Source organism: Somniosus microcephalus, chromosome 11 (assembly GCF_052327205.1).
Source record: "Somniosus microcephalus isolate GS21.2 chromosome 11, FLI_Smic_1.0, whole genome shotgun sequence".
In the NCBI taxonomy this organism is placed as follows: Eukaryota; Metazoa; Chordata; class Chondrichthyes; order Squaliformes; family Somniosidae; genus Somniosus; species Somniosus microcephalus.
Genome location: NC_140997.1, coordinates 77,612,475 through 77,628,000, shown reverse-complemented (window position 1 = coordinate 77,628,000; position 15,526 = coordinate 77,612,475).

Below are 15,526 nucleotides of genomic sequence, written 5' to 3'. Positions count from 1 at the left end.
ACAAACTGTGGTCCATTATCAGAGCAGATCTGCTCTGGCAAACCGTTTCTGGCAAATATGGTCCGTAGGACTGCAATCGTTTTCTCTGTAGTGGTTGAAGACATCTTTATCACCTCAGGCCACTTTGAATGAGCATCCACTGCTATTAAGAACATTGAGTCCATGAATGGACCAGCGAAATCAATGTGCACCCGTTGCCATGGAGAGGAGGGCCACTCCCATGCGTGTAGAGGGGCATGTGGTGGTGCATTTTGGACCTTCTGGCATCCTAAGCAGCTCTTAGTTAGGTCCTCGATTTGTTGATCGATTCCCGGCCACCACACATAAGCCCTAGCAAGGCTTTTCATTTTCACTCCCCCCAGATGACCTTCATGTAGCTCATTTAGCACTCTCTCCCTTAACTTGGGTGGAATCACCACTCTGGCTCCACACATCACTGTCCCCTGGCATAGGATTAAAGATGGAGACAAGTGGTTGGTGGTCAGTCAGCAAGGTGAACTTCTGCCCATGCAGATAGTGGTTGAATTTTTTTACTCCCCATACTAGGCTGAGGGCCTCCCTGTCAATCTGGGCATAGTTGCGCTCGGCTGAGGTTAGTGACCAAGACGCAAAGGCTACTGGCCTCTCCAACCCGTCTGGGAATTTGTGCGACAGCACCGCTCCAATGCCGTAGGGTGAAGCATCACATGCCAAATGAATTGGTAGTGCTGGGTTGAAATGGGCCAACACCTCTTTTGATGTGATCAATTCTTTACACTTCTGGAAAGCTCGTCTACGTTCGTCATCCCACTTCCATGGTACCCCTGTTTGCAGTAGGGTGTTCAGCGGGTGTAATACCGTGGACAAATTTGGTAAGAACTTGTGGTAATAGTTTACCAGCCCGAGGAACGACCTCAGTTGTGACACATTTTCCGGTGCTGGAGCCTTGACTACTGCCTCAATCTTGTCAGGGGACTTATGTAACCCCTCTTCATCGATGACGTGGCCGCAATACAAGATCTGTTTCTGGAAAAACTCGCACTTGTGGCGATTAGCTCGTAGCCCATATTCCTTTAATCTGGCGAGCACCTTCTCCAAGTTAGCGAGGTGATCACCGTCATTTTCGCCCGTGACCAAGATGTCGTCCAAGTGACACTGGGTCCCTGGAATCCCTTGCAGGACCTGATCCATCGCCCTTTGCCATATAGCCGGAGCCGAGGCTACTCCAAACACCAGCTGGTTGTATTGATAGAGACCTTTATGGGTGTTGGTCGTAAGGTAATGTTTCGAAGCTTCTTCTACCTCCATTTGCAAGTGCGCCTGGGCTAGATCAATTTTGGTGAAGCGTTTACCACCAGATAGCGAGGCGAAAATATCCTCAATTCGTGGAAGCGGATATTGCACCGTGTGAAGGACTGGGTTCACTGTCACCTTAAAATCCCCACAGATGTGGACCTTCTTTGGTTCTCCAGGCGTATTACTCAACGACCTCTTCATTACAGGAACGATGGGTGTAGCCCACTCGCTCCAGTCCACTTTACACAGTACTCCTGAATGTTCCAACCCTTCCAGCTCTGCTTCAGCCGCTGGTCTGATCGCATAAGGCACTGGTCTGGCCTTCAGAAACTTTGGGCTTGCATTTTCCTCTATTTTAATTGTTGCTGTTGTTCCTTTTAGTGTTCCTAGTCCCTCCTGGAACACTTCTTTTGCGTCAGTTAGCATTTTTGACAGTCGTCCAGGTGTGACGTCGTCATCCTTTTTGGCCTCAACCTTCAGTGCCTGTATGGAATGCCAATCTAATTGTATCTTTCGGATCCATTCACGTCCTAGCAGTGGTGGTCCTCCATTTGGCAATACATATATATCCATTTTAGGTATTTCCTGACCTTTATATGTCACTTTCACCCTTATTTTCCCTTTGGGGTAGACTTTTTGCCCCGTATACGTCTTCAAGACAATCTCTGTAGCTTTCAAGGGTATGTGTGAAAATAGCCGCTTGTAGTCTCTTTGATTTATGACTGTTAGAGCTGACCCTGTGTCCAATTCCATTTCCACTTGGACTCTGTCTATCTTGAGTGTAACCCAGATAGTCTGGTGATCCTCCATTTCGGTTACATTATGTAGTTTCAGACAACCCAGCTCCTTGCTTTCGGAGTCTGTGTCACTTTATTGTTCGTCTGAACTACTGTCCATCACCTGGTGTACCTTTTTGTACTTCTCCTGTGGAGATTTCTTACTGTTGGTTTTCTTCCCAGACCTGCAGACTCTCGCTATGTGTCCTGCTTTCCCACACTGTCTGCACACTTGGTCCTTGAACCAACAATCTTTCTGGTCATGTGTTGTTCTGCCGCAGCGATAGCACTTCCCTGGTCCATAGGTCATTTCGTTGGTGCTATATTCTTGCGGTCTCCGTTGTATCTCTGCAGCGCCCCTTGCGGCTGCTTCGTGTGATACTGCCATACTGACAGCTTTGTCCAGCGTAAGGTCCTTTTCTGATAGAAGCCGTTTCTGGGTTCCTTCACTTTGTAGCCCACACACAAACTTGTCCCTTAACGTGTCTGCTCGTCCCGCTCCAAACTGGCAGTATTTCGATAGCTTGCGCAGTTCCGTTAGGTACTCAGCATTGCTTTCGTCTTTGTGTTGGTTCCTTTTATGGAACTTAAATCGTTCTGCTATCAGCAGCGGTGTGGGGTTTAAGTGGTCCTGTAGGATTTCTACTATGCTTTCGAAATTCTTGTTCACCGGCTGCTCTGGGGTTATTAGATTTTATTTTTGCACCCATGGAATTTAACAGAACCAGTGCTTTATTAGCATATGGCACTTCATTCGCCCTGCAGTACACCTCAATACGTTCCACATATGTCGCCCAATCTTTGACTTCATTGTCGAACATATAGATACTGCCACTCTTCGGCATCCTTGGTTGTGCGTTAACTATCACCAATGGCGCCTCCCGCGCTTCCCCTTCTTCTCTGCTGGCACAAAATGGCGTCTCCCGCACTTTCCTTCCTTCCCGCGCTCGCCCGTCTTCTCCGCTGCGGCTTCGCAAAATGGCGTCTCCCGTGCTCTTCCTTCTTCTCCGCGGCTCAATGGCATCTCCCGCGCTCTCCCTGCTTCTCCGCGGCTCAATGGCGTCTCCCCTTGCTCTCCCTGCTTCTCCGCGGCTCAATGGCGTCTCCCCTTGCTCTCCCTGCTTCTCCGCGGCTCAATGGCGTCTCCCCTTGCTCTCCCTGCTTCTCCGCGGCTCAATGGCGTCTCCCCTTGCTCTCCCTGCTTCTCCGCGGCTCAATGGTGTCTCCCCTTGCTTTGCCCCACGGACCCTGCTCAGCCCGTGATCCCTGGCTGTGCTCTGCGCGTTCTTCTCTTGATATTTGTCGACGCCGCTCAGTCTAGAACTCGGCTGTTTCTTACCCTCTCTCTCTCCGGTTTGCAGTATTTTCCCTTGACGCTGCTCGGTGATCAACCCCTGGCTGCGCCCTGCTCTCTTCACCCTCTTTCTTACCCCATCGACGCTGCTCGGCTCTCTCTCTCTGCCGTCGGTCGGCTCCAGCTGCCGCTGCTCGGGAAGGGTCTGCTCTGGACCTGTCGTCGGTCTCTTACTGCTCGTTGTGGCTGGGGAACCAAGCCCGGCTCTCCACAGCCTCCCCAGCGAAGTTGGATCTCTGCCTGACTGCTGGGCGGTTGCTCGCGGTCGACGCCCGTGTTCCTGGACTCGACTATTTTTTTTTATGTTGCAGGTAGATTCGCATCGACACTCGTTGCCACTGTTAGATCCGTGGTTCAGTGGATAAATAATCACACGGATGCTGTACATTAACAAATAACAGGTCTTTACTGGAGGAGGGTAATCTCTAGACTGGGGTACAGAGGCATGCGCACAGCTTATATACCGGTGTGGTCACTGCCGGTACTACAGTATACAGGAGCTGTAAAAAGTAGTTCTGACTTAAAGGCACATACACTACACATCACACACTCAGAGGGCAAGAAATTGCGATTGGCTCAAATAACCACCCTCTGTTAAGTTAACCATGCCGATTTGGCTAAAGTTGCCCATTGATTTCATGTGAAACAAGCAAAAAGCACTTCCATTCACAGGTAATAAAGTTTCTAATCAGTAATGTGCAAACACCACAAAAATACTCAATTATATTATATTGCTCAAATAATTTCCTCGTGCTGTTTGTACTCCAGATTTTTCTCCTTCACGCAGGTCAATGTATATAGCTAAATATAACAGGCAGAACAGGCTGGGTTCCTGCCCCACTGGCAGGGTCTCGCATGCAACAGGCGACATACCAGGAAATCATGGGTTCATTTATTTGTGGTTTTCTGTTCAAATATGCTAATGGGAGGAAAATCGCAGGCAAAGCACCTGAGAGTTTCTGATCAACTGCCAACTCTGTGCGGGGCATTTGGAAAGTTTCACCACTGTTTATCACACAACAAAAAAACTGCACAATTCTGGAAATAAATCACAAGCTTACTTATAAAATTGGCCATTTAATTATAGAAATGCCTGCAAGAAGTTTCACCTGCTTAGGCCGGATCTTCTGTCTGGACCTGGGGTTTGAGTAAGAAATTTCATTTGGGTCCTGGATGTTGACAAATTTAGTTCTGTCGGAGAAAGTTTGTATCATGGGAAATCACATTGACCAGTGGAACCTAAGTACCCAAAATGCCTCACAATTGCCCAAGTCATATGATAATGAGGTAGAAAAGAGAGCCCAAATTGCTAATGACAAATTCTATGTCAGAGAGATACATTATGGGAGTTTTTACCCTCCTCAAATGGAACTACAAAACCCAGAGTATATCCTGATAACCTGTCTTAGCTGAGAACCAGCAAAAAACATTTATAAACTCTGAGGCAGGAGTAGCAGAAAAAAAATTAAAAGTTTCAAATTGTCACATTTAAAAAAATCAATTTTAGCTATGAATACAAATTTTGATCACACTTGGAATGAGCCATTTTTTGCATCACTTAGAAACATAGAAACATAGAAGATAGGAGCAGGAGTAGGCCATTCGGCCCCTCGAGCCTGCTCCGCCATTCAATGAAATCATGGCTGATCATCCAAACTCAGTACCCTGTCCCTGCCTTCTCCCCATATCCCTTGATCCCTTTAGCCTTAAGAAATATATCTAACTCCTTCTTGAATATATTTAATGAATTGGCCTCAACTGCCTTCTGTGGTAGAGAATTCCACAGGTTCACCACTCTCTGGGTGAAGAAATTCCTCCTCATCTCTGTCCTAAATGGCTTACCCCTTATCTTTAGACTGTGACACCTGGTTCTGGACTCCCCCGCCATCGGGAACATCCTTCCTGCATCTAGTCTGTCTAGTCCTGTTAGAATTTTATAAGTTTCAATGAGATCCCCTCTCATTCTTCTAAACTCCAGCGAGTATAAGCCCAATCGACCCAATCTCTCCTCATGCGTCATTCCTGTCATCCCAGGTATCAGTCTGGTGAATCTTCGTTGCACTCCCTCCATGGCAAGAACATCCTTCCTCAGATAAGGTGACCAAAACTGCACACAATACTCAAGGTGTAGCCTTACCAAGGCCCTGTACAACTGCAGCAAGACATCCTTGTTCCTGTACTCGAACCCTCTCGCTACGAAGGTCAACATACCATTTGCCTTCTTAACCGCCTGCTGCATCTGCATGCTTACCTTCAGCGACTGGTGCACAAGGACACCCAGCTCTCGTTGCACTTCCCCTTCTCCCAATCTATTGCCATTCAGATAATAATCTGCCTTCCTGTTTTTGCCACCAAAGTGGATAACCTCACATTTATCCACATTATACTGCATCTGCCATGCATCTGCCCATCACCCAACCTGTCCAAATTGTTGTGTATGTAACCTGTTCCACCTTAAGAGAGCTTAAGCCTGTTCCACCTTCAGAGATGTACTACTTTCTCAGGCTGCTGTAGACGTAATACCGGGGGTGAACACACCGGTATATAAGCACTGTGCAGTAATCTTGTATTCAGTATAGTCCCTACCTCCAACCAGTAAAGACCTGTTTTTATTGTTACTCATTAGTCTGTGTCTTAATTAACTAAATAATTCACAGACTTAACACTGGCGACGAGTCAGGTTCTTACCCTGCCGCAGTTATTCCACGGCGCTTGAAGAGAGGTTTCAAACCACACCACCCCACTGAAAGCGACAGGCATTAGGACCCTGAAGCCTCCATCAGCTTGTGAACCGGAGTAGAAGACAGGGCTGGGGAAGACAGAGGGAGAGGGCGATAGCGATCGGCAGATAAGGGCCGGGCCGCTTTGAAGTGAGGGGCGCAGCCGGGCCATCGATCGCAACCACCGATAAGGGCCGCACTCGGGCTGAAAGGGCAGCGGCTGCAGAAATTGAAGGCGCGAGAGCCGCGGTGCACAGCGCGGGCCATCGATCGCAATCGGGAGATAAGGGCTTTGGAGTGCGAGGCGCAGCCGGGCCATCGATCGCAAGCACTGATAAGGGCCGGGCCGCTTTCAAGTGCGAGGCGCAGCCGGGCCATCGATCGCATCCGCTGATAAGGGCCGCACTCGGGCGATCGCGGCGAAGATAAGGGCCGCACTCGGGGGCTGAAGGGAGACGGCGTCGGGGGACGGGTGAAGACCGCCAAGCGCGGGAAAACCGCCATTTTGTGGGCGGAGGACGACGGCAAGAGCGGGAAGCCGCCATCTTTGATAACAAGTAAAGAAAATAAAATCTGAGAAATTGCAAATCTACAATGCCTAAACACGGGAATATTAGCACCTTTGATAGTGACCTCGAAGATTGGGCCATATATGTTGAACGAGTTAAAAATTATTGTAAGGCCAATAAAATTCGTGACCAAGATAAAGCTCTAACATTATTAAATTTAATGGGTGCGAAGACATACGGGCAATTGAAACACCTGTTATTACCAGATGAACCGGCGGATAAGACGTTCGATGAGATTGTTACTGTCCTGAAAGATCATCTAAACCCCACGCCGCTGATGCTAGCGGAACGATTTAAATTTTATGACAGAAGGCAGCTACAGCATGAAAGCAATGCTGAATATTTGCTGGAATTGCGTAAATTAGCGAAATATTGCCAGTTTGGAACGGGACTGACAGATGCACTACGAGACAAATTTGTGTGTGGTTTATTTAAACAGGATACACAAAAGCGACTGCTCGATGAGAATGAGCTGACGCTTGAGAAGGCGGTCACTATGGCAGCAGCACACGAAGCCGCAGCGAGAGGCACGGCAGTAATGCAGCTACGGTCACCGGAGCTCAGTGCACACAAATTGGGTGTGAGTTCTGGCAAATGTTATCGTTGTGGAAAGACAACGCATGATCAGAACCAGTGTTGGTTTAAAAACCAAGAATGTAGAACTTGTGGTAGGCTTGGACACATAGCTAGAGTATGCAGGTCAGGGAAGAAGACCAGCAACAAGAAGTCACCGCAAGGAAAATACGCAAAAGTACACAAGGTGGCCGAACAGGAGTCCGATTCAGACGCTAGCAGTAATGAACTGGCTGGCTTAAGCAGTATTGAACTGGCTAGCTTAAGGGTACTCAACGTTGGTAAGGGTGCAGACCTCCAGACAATTTGGGTTACTCTTCAGATAGAAGGAGTCCAAGTAAAAATGGAATTGGACACTGGATCGGCATTGTCGGTCATGAATAAGAAAGATTACAGAAGGTTATTCCAACATATTCCCCTACAGGATATGGAGATTATATTGACAACCTACACGGGGCAGAGAGTGTACCCCATCGGGACAATAAAGGTTGCAGTGGCCAACAAGGGCGAAGGAAGTCAAATAATGGACTTATATGTGCTACCGGAGGGAGGTCCACCACTACTAGGCCGGGAGTGGTTTAGAAACATAAATATGGACTGGCATTCGCTAAAAGCCATAAAGAGTGAGAACTCGGTGCAGATAATCAGCCCAGACTCTACAACTGATGATGGTAAGACCAACCCATGTGCAAAAGACAAAGTTTCAGCACAGAATTCCACTGAGCAACAACAACATAGTTTAACAGAGAATTCTGAGTCTGTCAAGTCTACTGATAGGCACATTTTTGAGGGACACTGGGCTCGAACTCAACTCCATTTCAAACTACAACAGCAATTAGAACAAATGATTCGCCGTTTTGAGCAAGAGATGAATGAAATAAAAAAGTTCTTTGTTACAGAGTGGGAGAATCTGGAAAGGCAACAGAAGCAACTGATGGAGAAAATGGAGCAGGAGCACACCAACCATCTGCGCGAGGAGGCCGAACGAATCAAAGCTGATTCAGGTTCTGAAGGTGCGTGCCATAATCTGGTGTCAGAAGAGTTAACGGTCAGCCAACTCCTTCATATGCTGAGGGACAAGACTCTGAAATGGGAAAAACTTGAACACGAGCTGCGATCTTCAAAGGAAAAGGGTTCGGAGCTCTCAAAAGTCATTGAGATGGCTGATGTGATGACACAGACTGAAACGACTGCAACAGAGCAGCCATTGGATGCCAAAAGTACGCTGACTCACGTCAATGTAGAACAACAGACCGCTGAAACAGCTGCTCCGGTAGAGGGATTGCATAGTCCGATCAATCAATCTCCAAAGGAAGTTGAAGTATTAAAATCACAAATGAGGTCACTAGTAAACGACTTGCTGAAAGCCCAGAAAAAGCTGGATGCAGAGGTACACATGAAGAAGTCTCTTCAGGAAAGATGTCTGGATTTGGAACAAGAGCTGGCTAACGTCCAGCTGGGTATGGAGGAAATAGACGACCCTCTCACTGGTCTAGCTCAGGACGACACCGAATATTACCATGACCTGGTGGACGACACCGAATATTACGATGTCCGGTCCTGCCCAGCTTGTAACTTCGACTCCCAAAGTGCAGAAATCATGGAGGAGCACCAAAAGTCTACGGAACATCGGGAGAAGCTGGCTCTACGACGGAAACAGGAGGAAGAGAAGGAGGAACTGCGCATGCAGCTGGCAGCTGTGGCAGCTGACAATGGAGCCCAGAGAGTCTCCAAGAAGCAGAAAAGGAAAAGTAAAAACAGAAGATGACCCATCTGAACCATTATCACCTCTACCAGATCACACACGTGGTCCCTCCGAACGGAGCCAAATCAGTTCGGAAGTTTAAGCTGTTAAATCCATGAAAGGACTATTGAATGAGTAACGTGAACCGACTACACCACAGAGATTGAATCTGTGAACTGTTTTCCGCAGAGACTGAATCTGTGATATGTTACGTTAAACATGAAGTTATATATGTATATATGTTATTATGTTATGTTAAATGGGGGGATGACTATAAAGCTAAGAAGGGAGGAGTGTTGTGTATGTAACCTGTTCCACCTTAAGAGAGCTTAAGCCTGTTCCACCTTAAGAGATGTACTACTTTCTCAGGCTGCTGTAGAGGTAATACCGGGGGTGAACACACCGGTATATAAGCACTGTGCAGTAATCTTGTATTCAGTATAGTCCCTACCTCCAACCAGTAAAGAGCTGTTTTTATTGTTACTCATTAGTCTGTGTTTTAATTAACTAAATAATTCACAGACTTAACAGACTGCAACGGACCTATGCCTGACTTCACCAATCTTTTTCTCTTCGCATATCTATAAAAGATTTTACAATCAGTTTTTATGTTCCCTGCAAGCTTACTCTCATACTCTATTTCCCCCTCTTAATTAATCCCTTTGTCCTCCTTTGCTGAATCCTAAACTGCTCCCAATACTCAAGTTTACTGCTTTTTCTGGCCAATTTATATGTCCTCTCCTTGGATCTTATGCTATCCCTAATTTCCCTTGTTAGCCATGGTTGAGTCACCTTTTTTGTTTTATTTTTATGCCAAACTGGGATGAACAAATTCTGTAGTTCATCCATGCGATCTTTGAATGTTTGCCATTGCCTTTCCACCGTCAACCCTTTGAGTAACATTCCCCAATCAATCCTACCCAACTCCCGCCTCATACCATCGTAGTTTCCTTTATTTAAATTCAGGGCCCTAGTCTCTGAGTCAACTACTTCACTCTCCATCTTAATGAAGAATTCGATCATATTATGATCGCTCTGCTCCAAGGGGCCTCGCACAACAAGATTGCTAATTAATCCTTTCTCATTACATAATACCCAGTCTAAGATGGCCTGGTCTCTAGTTGGTTCCTCGACTTATTGGTCCAGGAAACCATCCCGTATACACTCCAGGAATTCCTCCTCCACAGTATTGTTACTAATTTGGTTAGCCCAATCTATATGTAGGTTAAACTCACCCATGATAACTGCTGTACCCTTATTGCACGCGTCTCTCATTTCCTGTTTAATGCCATCCCCAACCTCCGCATTACTGTGTGGGGTCTGTATACAACTCCCACTAACGTTTTCTGCCCGTTGGTATTTCTGAGTTCTACCCATACAGATTCCACATCATCAGAGCTAATATCCTTCCTTACAATTGTGTTAATCCCCTCTTTAACCAGCAATGCTACCCCACCTCCTTTTCCTTTTTGCCTGTCTTTCCTGAATATTAAATACCCCTAGATGTTGAGTTCCCAGCCTTGGTCACCCTGGAGCCATGTTTTCGTAATTCCAATCATATCATATCCATTTACATCTATTTGCGTAGCTAATTCATCCACCTTATTACGAATGCTCCTCGCATTAAGACACAAAGCCTTCAGGCCTGCTTTTTTTAACACCCTTAGATCTTTTAGAATTATTATTTACTGTGGCCATGTTTGATTTAAACCCTTGATTTCTCTGACTGACACCTTTGCTTTTCTCCTTCCTGTCTTTTGCTTCTATCATTGTTTCCCTTTCCTCTGTCTCCCTGCTCAGGTTCCCAACACCCTGCCATTTTAGTTTAAACCCTCCCCCAGAGCACTAGCAAACACTCCCCCTAGGACATCGGTCCCGGTCCTGTCCAGGTGCAAACCGTCCAGTTTGTACTGGTCCCACCTCCCCCAGAACCGGTTCCAATGTCCCAGGAATTTGAATCCCTCCCCCTTGCACCATTCCTCTAGCCACCTATTCATCTGAAATATCCTTCTATTTCTCCTCTGACTAGCACGTGGCACTGGTAGCAATCCTGAAATTACTACCTTTGAGGTCCTATTTTTTAATTTACCTCCTAACTCCCTATATTCAGCTTTTAGGACCTCATCCCGTTTTTTACCTATATCGTTGGTAACTATATGAACCACGACAACTGGCTGTTCACCCTCCCCTTCCAAAATGTTCTGAGACATCCTTGACCCTTGCACCAGGGAGGCAACATACCATCCTATTACTATAGCTCTACCCCTCTTTTTCATCCCGTCCTGTGCAGCAGAACCACCCATGGTGTCAGGAAGTTGGCTGCTGCTGCCTTCCCCCGATAAGCCATCCTCCGAAACAATATCCAAAGCGGTATTTCTGTTTGAGAGGGGGATGGCCCCAGGGGACCCCTGCACTACCTGCCTGCGCCTACTACTCTGCCTGGTGGTCACCCATTCCCTTCCTGCCTGTGCAGCCTTTACCTGCGGTGTGACCAACTCATTAAACGTGTTATCCACGATGTCCTCAGCATCGCGAGTGCTCCAGTATGTATCCATTCGCAGCTCCAGCGCCGCAATGCGGTCTGCCAGTAGCTGCAGCTGGATACACTTCCTGCACACATGGTCGTCAGGGACACAAGAAGTGTCCCTGATTTCCCACATAGTGCAGGAGGAGGATACCATGGCACCGAGCTGTACTGCCATGAATTACCCTTTAATTAATTCAAATTAAATTAAATCAAATCAATACCACCAATTGCACTATAATTAAATAATATACTCAAGGGCCCTTGTTTACCAGCAGTCCCCGCTACACAACGGAGACCTTAGAAACTATAAACCACAAAATTTAAGTTCAGAAAAAAGCGAGAAAGAGAGAAATACTCACCAACCAATCACTTACCTACTTTCTGGTGATGTCACACTTCGATTACTTTTTTCTTCTCTCTCTCCTCTCGCAGTTCCGCCTCTCCCGCTCTCGGAGCTCGGTTTAAATCAGCCTCTCCCGCCTCTCCTCTCGCAGGTCCGCCTGTCCCGCTCTCGGAGCTTGGTTTAAATCAGCCTCTCCCGCCTCTCCTCTCGCAGGTCCGCCTGTCCCGCTCTCAGAGCTCAGTTTAAATCAGCCTCTCCCGCCTCTTCTCTCACAGGTCCACCTCTCCCGTTCTCGGAGCTCGGTTTAAATCAGCCTCTCCTGCCTCTCCTCTCGCAGGTCGGCCTCTCCCGCTCTCGGAGCTCAGTTTAAATCAGCCTCTCCCGCCTCTCCTCTCCTCGGTCCACTTAATGGGATTGATTTTTGTCTTGGAGCCAGATAGGGAGGTATGTGAGGCACTTTGATGTTGAACTTTGACCTTGTAGCCGGACCCAGTCAGTCATTCAGTTAACCAGGCAAGTGACCACCTATTCTGGTCCTGATCAATTGAGATTTGACAATGGGAAAAACCTCCCTGAAGGAGTGCTATATTGATGACAGCATCAGCAAAAGTTACAAATCCACAGTGGGAAGTATATTGTTGGTACCACTCTTGCTTCTGAATCAACAGGTTGTGGGTTCAAGTCCCACTCCAGAGACTTGAGCACAAAATCTAGGCCGACACTCCAGTACTGAGGGAGTGCTGCACTATCAAAGATGTCATCTTTCGGATGACATATCAAACCGAGCCCTCATCTGCCCTCTGTGGTGAATGTAAAAGATTCCATGAGACTATTCGAAGACGAGTTAGGGGAGTTCTCCCTCGTGTCCTGGCCAAAATTTATCCTTCAATAAACACCACTAAAACAGATAATCTGGTTATCATCACAATTGTGTTTGTGGGAGCTTGCTGTGTGCAAATTGGCTGCTGCGTTTCCTACATTACAACAGTGACTACACTTCAATAGTACTTCATTGGTTGTGTAGCACTTTGGGACATCCTGAGGTCGTGAAAGGCTCTATATAGAATTGCAGGCGTTTCTTTCTTGTAAGGGTGGAAAACTATCTTTTATAATCATATAAATAACGGAGAAAAGAAAAGAGGTTTTGGAGAAAGTGGATGGAAGAATAAATAGATATCTAAAACATCTTAAATATTGCAAATCCACCATGGAAAACACAACACCAGAAAAATGATAATGTAAATAAATAGAAATACATATTATGGAAGGAAAGAACAAAGTATACTTGGCATCTTAAGCAAGTTTTAAATGTGGTAAATAATATTACAAATATTATATATGCATCTTTCAGTGTCGGTTAGTGTATAATATTTCTGTATTGTGTAAGTTATATGATGCAATGCTGCAGTACATTAGCTGTTTTGCAGCAATGAGTGAAATGCTTTTGTGTTTAGGCTCCGTTGGGACCCCAGTAAACATCACAAACTGCATCCAAGGTCCCTGACTATCCATGAGCAACACCACGGGCGATAATGGATAACTGGCAGTAAACTACATGGCAGTAATTCAAATAAAGAACGTCCTCATAGAGCAGTGAGCTGCCAGAGAGAAGTTTGAATAGTTTCTGAAAATCAGCAACAGTCTGAGATGGAGTTGCTGCCTTAAAGTTATTCCTAAGCCCTATTTACTCTCTGTAATATATAGGCCCAAAAATTACTGTCAAAATAACAGCGAGGTTAATAGTGCTCTCCATTATTTATGCACAAATGCCACGGCAACTTCAGGCGAGGCAGATGTGTGATTAAACGTGTAAATCCAGGAGCTGCTGTCCAAGATGTGCTGCTCCGCCGTTAGCTTTGTGAAAACGGCATCGCGCTGCCTAGCTCCCCAATCCAATGCATTGAGCACCATGAAGTTCCTGTACTTGAACTGCAGATATGAACTAAACTTGCCACAGAACGTTAAATCAAGTCATTTCAAGTCTCAGGAGGCGAAATTCTCCTCCTTTGCGCCCGCTGTCAGCGCCTCCGGGGGGCGTTACCGGGGCGCAAAGGGCTTATCGCCTGGGGGGGTGGGGTGCTGATAGCGCTCTGCCGAGAGATTCGGCGGGGCGCTACTGAGGCGCTAGTCGATAGCAGCGTGCCCACCACTGGTAACGCCGTGGGCCCTTAGCGCCCCGCGGCCGAAATTCGGCTGCGTCCCGCAAGGCTGCCGCGGGCGATGTCAGTGACAGCCTCGCAGGCCACAAGCCAGGCTGCACACCGCTGGGGGGGGGGGCTAATTAAAGGGGTGGTCTGGCTGCACCCCACGCCGACATTATTTTGGCCGACCTCCAGGTCGTCCCCTCTTGGCGGCCCTTGGCATGGTCCGTGGCTGCCATCGTGCCGTTCGGCACCACGTCTCGGTGCCGGGCTGCAGCCATGGCACCACGCCGCCCTGGTGGGCTAGTGGAGGCCGTCAAATGGCCTGCAGAGTGCGCAGCGGCCCTCACCTTTAATGGAACGCGTCAGTGCTACGCAGAGCAGCTACATAGCGCTCCGGCGCTACCGCGCTTTGTACCCCACGCACTGCCCCGACAGGAAGTGGAGTGCCCAAGATAGCGCTCCGCTTCGTCGCTGGGGTGGTAAGCCCAATTTAGCGGCTGGGGCGGTACTCCCGCGCCGGGCGCTAAATGTGAGGCGCTAATTCAGTTACCGCCCCCAAACGGTGCATAACCAAATTTTGCCCCCTAAGAATCTTAATGGCATGATAAGTGTTAATCACTGCCAGTCAAGCTCTTTGGCAGTGAAAATTAACAATACCAAATGTGGAGTCCCATTCCTTCAGGTATTAATTGTTGCTATGAGATTTATAAAAAAAGTATTACTTTTTTTTAATCTAATCTTTTTTCCCCTCTCATTATTTCTGTACCTGATTTAACCCATTCTAACTTCCTTCTCAGTCTTTGCACTGTTAATTTCAGAAACCTTCAATCTGATTGGTTAAGGAGATATACAGTTGCTTTCCCTGTTCACTCCGATCCCAGATGCCCTGTAGAGGGCGCCGAGACATTTCCATCACGCACTTCCAGCGACTTGCAACATTTAGCCCTGGTCAAAGTTATATTCACCACTATGCTGTTGGCCTCCTTGTACCCCATTCTTGCCCGCCAGCTCCACTTCCCCAGCCCATGTCCTGGACTACTCATGAGCAGCTCCACAGAAGATTAAACAAAGAAAAAAAGGTACTTGCATTTATAGTGCCTTATCGCATCTTTAAGGTGTCCTATAGCTCTTCACATCCAATCAATAGCACAGTTGTTAGTTAGGCTTTTAAAAAATTTGTTCCTGGGATGTGAGCGTCGCTGGCAAGGCCAGCATTTATTGCCCATCCCTAATTGCCCTTGAGAAGGTGTTGGTGAGCCGCCTTCTTGAACCGCTGCAGTCCATGTGGTGAAGGTACTCCCACAGTGCTGTTAGGGAGGGAGTTCCAGGATTTTGACCCAGCGACAATGAAGGATCGGCGATATATTTCTAAGTCAAGATGGTGTGTGACTTGGAGGGGAACTTGGAGGTGGTGGTGTTCCCATGCGCCTGCTGCCCTTGTCCTTCTAGGTGGAAGACTTCACGGGTTTGGGAGGTGCTGTCGAAGAAGCCTTGGCGAGTT